Source organism: Mus caroli, chromosome 15, assembly GCF_900094665.2.
Source record: "Mus caroli chromosome 15, CAROLI_EIJ_v1.1, whole genome shotgun sequence".
NCBI classification, from domain to species: domain Eukaryota; kingdom Metazoa; phylum Chordata; class Mammalia; order Rodentia; family Muridae; genus Mus; species Mus caroli.
The window spans coordinates 85,822,538-85,831,927 of NC_034584.1; the positions used below are offsets into that span (position 1 = coordinate 85,822,538).

The following is a 9,390-nucleotide window of genomic DNA, read 5'->3' on the forward strand; positions in this document are numbered from 1 at the left end:
TGATGTTTTAAAAATTGTTTTTCTTTAATTTATTTTGCTTTATAACATAATTATAGACTATGAAACAAAAATTCTACCTCTTGCTGTATTTCCAGTCTTTAAATTTTTATTCATTAATTCTTTCATTGTCTCATACATATATGTAACATACTTTGATCATATCATCCCATTATTTTTCTTACCTGTTTACCCCTCTCACCAAATCTCTTTTTCCTCTCAACAAGACCCCCTCCTACTAATGTGGGTGCTCAAACATGAGCTAAACATTGGCTTTGTCAATGGACATGCCAAAGTGGACATGGAATGTCTATTGGACAGGGAAAAGCAAGCACACGAGGCCTCAACTCTACACAAAGAATTACAGGCAATGGAGGAAAACTGTTATGCAATGCAATAACAGTGAAAACTGAGTTTAAAGGAGAATGGAGAGGAGTGTAGGGAGTTTCAGAGGTAGGAAAGGGAAGGAATACATTTTTAACCATATTATAATCTCAAAAATAAAGTTAAAAGATGAATTCTTCACTAGCTGAAGCACAGCAGGGGAATGAAAGAATAAGGAGAACTCTTGCCCAGATTCACCCCCAGGATTCCTAGGGGAACCGTGGAAGCTGGCAGAACCATCATAGGGAAAACAGTCTTTGAATCCACAAAAGAAGACAACCTCATTAGATGCCGTAAGCAGTACAAGCACCTAGTGTCCCTAATGGATACTGTCTCTCTAGTACACACTACTGTTTTTAAGAGTCACAGCTACATTCTTGTTTTAAAGGTAAAATAATGCTTTCAGACCTATATTCCCATGCTGTACTTGCCAAGATTACCTCTCTTTGGGTGTTAATTTCTATTCTCTCAATGTGTGGCATTTTCTGTGTGACCCTATGAATAACATGACGCCATTTTCACAGACCTCAGTTTTACAGAATTAGTTTTGTCCCAGCCTCTCTCTGGTGAGAATGTAGGACTATCTCTGGTGCTTAAAACAACCCAGGACACATAACTGGCTTTTGTCCCTGTCAATATTTTTTTCTCTTTAACACGTGTATTAGGTATGATATGGTATGAAGGTTCTGAAAATGTCATTTTAAGAGAGAGAAAGGAAGGGATATGCTGGAACAGGTTTTACAATAAAACACAACCACGGAAGGTGTGGCAGAAGATATTGGAAGAAATCAATGAAAAGGGCAAAGGGAGCCACAGGCGCGAGGACTTCCCATTGGCTGCAGGCTTTACCACTCCCTTTTTGCCAGTGTGGCATATGTCTTACTTCTAGGTGGAGGGCATGCCTAACCCACATTTCAGCCAACATATGACATTGCACAAAAATACACAAAGGTGTCAAAAAAAATCTAGTCTCAGAATATGGTTGCTTCATACACTCTGCAGCCCAGTAGAGATGGCAGTCCTGAGCTACCTCCAAACATTGGAACCTGAATGCTGTGGCCAGTGTATGAGATCTGCCTGTAGAATCAGCCCAGCAGAGGTGCTCAGCAGTGCCATCCAGATGTGGAAGAGCAGTTTTCTGGAGCTGGCATGTACCTTTCCAAGGAAGCTGCCCACAGGAACCTCTTCCTTGGGAAAAATGGTGACCGTGACCCTGAACTTTGGGCCCCAGGCCCCAGCAGTCTAGGGGAGTCCTGAAACTGGGAATGGAAATGAGTAGAGAGATGGAGCAGAAGTATGACCCTATTGGGCATCTATACAAAGGCTCTGAGAAGCTCACTGAGTACAAGACCCATTTGCAGGCGCAACTGTACTTTGACTAGGTAGACTATTGACCATAATGTGTAATGGACAGGCTGGTTCCCTAGCTGTGGAGAACTTGTTAAACATCTAGCCTGTGGGCACAGTGGACCTGAGTGCTGTTTGGAAAGATCACATGGATTTTTAAACCACATCTTGGCGTGCCTACCAATGTCCTAGATATTGGTGCTGCTGCCAAGTCCTGCTGTGCAAAAGGGACAGTGTAACACAGTTCCCACTCCAGGAGCAGAGCTAGCAGGGCTCTGGCATCCATGAGTGTTATCAGTTGCTGTGGATGTAGGGCTTGTTTGTATAATAATGTACATAATTTACTTTATGTTCCTCCTTTGGAGATGTTCTCCCTGCCAAAGTTATAGGGAATGTCCTCTCTGCCATGGTTAATGACTCCATGATAATCAGAGACAGAGTCAGGGAGGCAAGGGTGTGTCTAATATCCTTCGGGAAATGGTTAAGGCTATGACCTTCAGGGCAGCCCTTTAGGCTGTGAGAAAGAACTCTGAAAACATGAGTTCAAGACTGTATAATTTCTCAACTATGAAAAATAAAAGGATGCAATATGAATTATATGAGAGGACTCATACTTGGGTCCACTGTGTCCTTAAAGAACAGAGACAGCTGCACCAGCTTGTCAGAAAGATAGTAAGAAAGGAGATAAAGGGATTTGGGAGTTGTGATCATAGGGCAAGATCCCAACCAGTTAAGTTTACTGTTTGTGCTTTCAAAGGCAGGCATACCTCTGAATGCATTGCTATATTAATAGCTGCATGTTTTTCCAGCAACTTTTCTGATTTTTGGATGGACAATCTAAGAATTTTTTTCTAACATCTTTTCTAACTTTGGTTGGAAAACTCATGAGTTATTATTCGTAGAGCTCTTTTTAAAAAAAAAAATCTAGCAAGAGAGGGCTGTCTGAAGCAGAGAGAGCTGTCTCAGATCTCTGGAGGGCTGTCTTGAGCAGGACACAAGCTTGAAACATGATTGACTTCAAGTTGTACCTTCGCTGCTCCCAAACACACCTTCCTCAGGACTCTCAACCCAGCCAAAGCTAGTCCTTAGCAGGTGACATGACTCCTTTCTTCTGATGTTTGAAGAAAGAGAGAAGATGTTTGAGTTATTCAAGTGGGTGTCTGGAGCCCAAATGCATGCTGCTTGTATCTGATGATGAGTACACCAGGACCTACCTCTTGGGCTTATGAAAGACATTTAAAAAAATTTTTTTTACTGGTTATTTTATTTATTTACATTTCAGATGTCATACCCCTTCCAGTTTTCCCCTACCCAAACCCCCTATCCCAAACCCTCTCCCTGCTTCTATGAGGGTATTCTACCCCCTACCTACCCACTACCACTTTAACATACTAGCATTCTCCTTTGCTGGGGCATCAAGCCTTCACAGGACCAAGGGCCTCCCCTCCCATTGATGCCAGATAAGGCCATCCTCTGCTACAAATGCAACTGGAGCCATGGTTCCTACATGTGTATTCTTTGGTTGGTGGTTTAGTACATGGGAGCTCTGGGAGGGTCTGGTTGGGTGATATTGTTGTTCTTCCTATGGGGTCGCAAACCCTTTCAGCTCCTTCATTCCTTCCCCTAACTCCTCCATTGGGGGTCCCCATTCTCAATCTAATGGTTGGCTGCAAGCATCTGCATCTGTATTGGTAAGGCTCTGGCAGAGCCTTTCAGGAGACAGCCATATCAGGCTCCTTTCAACAAGCACTTCTTGGCATCAGCAATAGTGACTGGGTTTGGTGGCTACATATGGGAATGGATGACATTTATGAATTTTCCAAGAACTTCTCCTCCGGAATGATGAGGTGGAGGAGATACCGACCAACAATGGGATCTGGCAAAATAAGAGTAGTTGACGTTGGGGTTACATCAGCAGAAGAATCCCTCAACTATGGATTCAGCAGAGTGACACTCTGAAGCTCAGGCGTCTGGTGGGACTCAGCTCTGTGATGTTTGACCACGTTGAGTTTGATGTTCCTACTGGTTCTGGGGTGGACTGGTATGCTGGGTACTTGTGTTGTGTGGGAGAGATGCACCAATCCCTTCAAATCATCGGACTGTGTCTGAGCAAGATGCCTCTGGGTGAGATCAAGGTTGATGATGCCAAAGTGTCTCCACCTAAAGGAGCAGAAATGAAGACTTCCACGGAAGTCTTCCACTAATTTATCACTTTAGGCTGTATACTGAGGGCTACCAAGTTCCTCCAGGAGCCACATATACTGTCACTGAAGCTCCTAAGGGAGAGCTTAGGATATACTTTATGTCTAATGGTAGCAGCTGCCCTTATTGGTGTAAGACCAAAGCTCCTGATTTTACCCATGTGACTGGTTTGGACAAGATGTCTAAGGGACACATATTAGTAGATATCATAGCCATCATAGGTACCCAAAACATGGGTTTGGAGAGCTGGACCCATAAGCAAAAGTCCCGCCTTTGATCTCTCTTGCCTGTCAGTTTCCTCTTACAGGCCTGTCCCTCATGGAAGATGGCTAAGCTGTACAGGATCTCTGTGCATGTTCTAGAATCAGCCATCTTCCCCACACATGCACAAAAAAGAAAGAAAATGGTTTAGCAGTGTCAAGGTAGGCTTTTTTTTTTAAATATTCAAATAGACCATTTTCTTTTTATAGTTCCAGGATCTAAATACTGAATATTCATCGAGAAAGCTAACAGAGCAGCCTATTCTTTTTTACGTTGTTTCCTACTCAGTCTCATTGTGATATTTATAACTATACTAAATGACAATGACGCTTTGATTTTTCTTGTCTTTTTGTCTGACTCCCTTGAGTGGAATAAAATGGATTCCCCTAAGCAAATGGTTACATTACAAATTTCCTATGGCGTTTCTGTTTATTTGGTTGTTTTGTTTTGTTGTGTTTTTGTTTTGTTTTGTTTTAGTTTGTTTTTTTTTTTTTTGTCTTTACAAAGATAGCATGTTTCAGCTGTAAACTACTGCTGAAAAAATGTAAAGTATAACTGAAAGATCTTAAACAATATCTAAACAATCATGACTCAGAGGTACTAAGTAAATGCTGAACAAATAGAGAGACAGCTTCATACCTGCATTGTGGTCACAAAGTGTCTCTGACCCTGAGCTCTCAATCTGAGGCTACCTTGGTCTACAGAGCAAGTTCCAGGATGGCCAGGGCTATCCAGAGAAACCCTGTCTTGAAAGAACCAAATAAATAAAGTTTGTCATACAGTAGAATTAGACAAGTGACCACTAGAACACAATAGAAATGTTATTGTCGAATTTATTACAAATCATGTACATCACACATTTAAAATAAAATAGCTTGAAAGCATGTGTTTGTACATGGCCTTTAATTTTCCTTTCCCCAAAGCCTAATCACCCATATAAAACCTTGGCTAGAACTTGATTATCTGATCATTTATAACCATTAACAAGCAAAGAGTATAAATTTCTTTTGCCATAAGTACAATTAGGGTCAAATAGTAAATAAGGCTATGCAATAGGAGGATAAATGTGTGTGAAGCTTGTAATTAAAATTATTTCATTGTAGTTTATCTAGAAGAGTAATTTCTGATGGAGTATTTGTACCTGCAGGTCAGTGTTAGCTTGCCCATAAGCGAGACTAGGAAACCATGGTGTATAGACAAAGCATTCTTAGACTCAGGCCTAGGCTCAAATCTTTAATTCCTGTATACTCTCTTAAAGAATGTGATGCTTAAAAGAATGAAGCCACCGATCAATGCTTTTACTCCCAGCAAGGACAATATCTTCTCAGGTGCTAATGAATTCTCCCATATTATATTTGCTGATTGGCCTCTGCAGGTTAGGAACTCATCATTGCTAAGGGAATTAATTCTATCTCTAAAGATGCCTGATTACCAGAAAGCTCTGGAGGTATTTCTCTTGGAATTTAAGCACAGCGTATTACAAGCAGATACACTCTTTGCAGTGCCAAACTTGGGGTTTGTTATTTTCAATATAACTTATAATGATTGCAAGGGAAAATAGATCCTGGGGATGCTTTCCATTTGAGCAATATTTCCTTGCAACGTTTCTTACCAGTGTGCCTTCGACAGATAGATGCCTTTGCCGATTATGTCTGCTATTACCTCATTAATGAATATGAATGTGTGGCTCTCCCATTTCCTTTCATGGCGAGCACATCTGGTACTCATAAACACTGCTGGACCCATCCACAAAGAGGGGTAGTTCATGAAGCTTCTTGAATGCACCCGGTGCTGGCGAGAGCAGCTTGGCTTGCTCTGAATGCTTCGCTTCACACCCTCCATACTGTGCGAGTGTGTGAAGCCACACACTTCTTTCTGACAGTCTGCACTTCCTTGGTACCCAGGCTAACATCAAAGGTCGTCTTCTATCTTCTGGGTGCACCAGTTGCATCCCAGAGTATCTTCTAAGCCTGATGTTTTTGCGGTTCTGCAAATCAATAGGGCCATCTGCCCCACTGGAAGTGGCTTTGCCATCTGGCTTGGAGAAATTGGGTCAGAGCTTACTGCTTCAAAGTAAACGGTTAGTAAATCTTCCCTCCTCGGAAGCACGATATACAATCATAAAGAGATCATCTTTGAAAGTTAGAATTACCCCTTTTTTGTATGACCTTCATCTAAGTTACCTATGTTTGCTGACCAGGAAAGCAATCGTCTTCTGTCATTATGGGAAACCTAAGTATGTGCCATTTGCTTTCTCTTCATTGTCTTTGGCACTCGTAGGAACCACCTGTAAGGTTGTTTCCTCATTTAACTCTAGTAAGAACTATTTAAGCTTATGCCTGACTAGCTTACAAATAAATGAGACTCAGACTACAGCTATTTTCTTTGGCTTTGACAACTCCTGGGGGTCACCCATAATCTACTCTTCTAACTGCAGGCTTGGCTACCTCCCCAGCGGTGTACCCCAGACATTTGCTCTTTCTCCTGGCCACGTGTTCATGGCTCCTCTCTCCTCATGACAGCTTCCCCCCTCCATGCCCGTTTTCCTCTTTATTCTGGGCTTCTCCTCCACCAGCAAGGTCACTCCTAATCCATCTACCTCCAATCCCTCCAGTAATTGGCTGTAGCCAAAATTTTTTTTAACCAATAGTTTTAAATCAAGGAACAAGGTTTGCACAACAAAAACTTGTAAACATAAAAAGTCATGAGTAATCCTAGACCTTTTGTCTATACATATAGCATTACAATACTTACTGCAATGTATAGCAATAGACCAAACTTCAACGCTTAACGCATATGTACCCATTCAGAGAACCTCACCATGAAGCCTGAGGATGTAATCCCAGCAGTAGCACATGCTGGGATCAACACCGCCTCACACACTACGGCCTCATACGGGGCTCCCGAGGTCCAAGTCCAGAACCTGGCTGGCTCTCTGTTGACTTATGTGCCAATCACTGATGCTCTGGAAGGTGGTAGGTTTCTATTTTAATACTATTATCAGGGTTTTACTACAGTCAAATAACAAGCAAGCACAAATTTAAATACAGACAGTGTCTGCCCTCTAGCAGTTTCCAAAGGCAGGGTTGAGGACAATGAGAGACTCCTGTAAGATTTCTGTTGAGACACGTCTGCCATTCTGGCTTTCAGTTCGCTCTTCATTGCAGGGATTTGTTTACTTACCTGAAGATGCCATTTTAAGACAACTTATCAGTATTCATAAGAGAAGGAGAAGGTAAGTAGCGTGTCAGTGTGATTAAAGAGAAAATGTCTTCTAGTCAAAACTGCTAAATCATCTCACATAATTTTCAGTGAAAAAGAAGACTAAACCCATAAGCACCAGTGTCCCAGCTAGAGATCAAAGGGTGACACAAAGCAAAACCTCATATAATATTGAATAATATATATAGATGCATACATATATTATATATAACATATAATAACATATATATGTGTGTGTTTGTATATACTACCATATATATACACATAAACATACACATATACTTACACATCAGCACATATATCCGGAAACATAGATAATTGTTTTGTGGTAAACTGTACATGATGTAAAAACTCACCAATCCATCCTTTATACTCTCCAGGACACAAACTTTCTTGTTATTCCTTTCATGGCATCCTGAGATGTAGAAATTTTATTTTCTTTCAGTATAACTTAGGTATTAATTTTACTATTTTTTAGCAAACATATATATGTACACATATACATATATATACACACACATGTGCATATATGTTGTACACATACATTAGATATTTATTCCAACATAGTAAAGTGACATGAATTAAAATAAATCAAAATAAATAAAACTCATTAATAGTATGAAGTTATTTTCCATTTTACTAGCAAACATCTTTTTTTTAAATAAATCTTGAGATAGTGACAGACTATGCAGCCTGGGATACCCTTTGGTCTCCCTGCCTATGCTTCATCGTTGCTGGGATTAGAGACCTGTACCCAACCACCCTTTTGTGAACAGACTTCAAACAATTGAACATAAAGAGTTGATTTTTAATGAATATTCTTCCTGACATCCTTTTCTCTACAATGGACTAAACATAAGTTTCCTTTTGGTTTCTGGGTCTGTATGTTCTTTGGTATATGTGTATGTGTGTGTGTGTGTGAGTGTGTGTGTGTGTGTGTGTGTGTGCATACACACAGCAGAGAAGCTATGAATCTTTGCAGTTCCAAGAGGAAGGTGATGGGGAAGATGAAAAGAAAAAGCCCTGTCTTCTGAGGAAGGGGCCAAGAGAACAGGAAAGCTCAGCAAGTCATTAGGCACACAGATTCATCAAGTGGAGGGAGTGTTTAGAGAAAAATATGAGAGTATTTTCAGAGAGCCATAGCAAATGTGCTTAGGATTTGGGCAGATATCCATGGAAGAGAAAGGAAGGGAGGATAGGAAAAGCTATGGTTATTGAGTAAGAACAGCAGTGAGGATCTGTAGCAGCTGACCTAAGGGAGGGGCTGCTTGGGGAATAGGTACATCATCTCATGAACAGAACGAGAGAATTATTCTCTCCATCATATTAGGGGATTTCCTCCATGGGCCTCTCTTCTGATGGGTGGTCTCCCAGTCAGGTGATTGTCTGGGTCCTCGATGGTCACTCTTGGGCAGGGGTTTTCAACGTGCAGGTCGCGACCCCCAAAGACCATTGGAAACATGTGTAATTACATTATAATTCATCACAGCAGCAAGATTGCAGTTATAAAGTAGCAACAAAAATAATTTTATGGTGGTGGTGGTGGGGGGGGTCGCCACAACATGAGCAACTGTATCAACTGTATCAACTGTATCAATTGTATCAACTGGTCACAGCATCGGGAAGCTTGAGGGCCCCGGCAGGGAAGGGTGATGAGCATGAGAAACTATGTCAGATGGTCACAGCATCAGGAAGGTTGGGAACCACTGTAAGAAAAAGAGTGATGTAATGAGTTTGGAGCCTGGAACGTCAGGTACCCAGTCAGGGCAGAGGTGGAGCTCAGATTTCTTCTTTTGACAAGAAAGAAGTACCTTTCTCCCAAATGAATCCCTTTCTAAAACAGGAGTTTGAGTCCACAACTGATCCAACCTATATCCGTCATCAGTGGCCTCGAAGCCTGTCAATGTCCATCCAGCTACGTTTTCTGAGATCACAGCGGCTCATAAAATCTATTTCTTTGTGGTCTCATTTTTAACG

General features: G+C 41.3%; 1 pseudogene; it reads left to right on the forward strand.

Moving 5' to 3' along the window:
• The first annotated feature begins 238 nt into the window (after positions 1-238).
• On the forward strand, positions 239-4,207 carry LOC110310089 (annotated as a pseudogene).
• Positions 4,208-9,390: the final 5,183 nt, after the last annotated feature.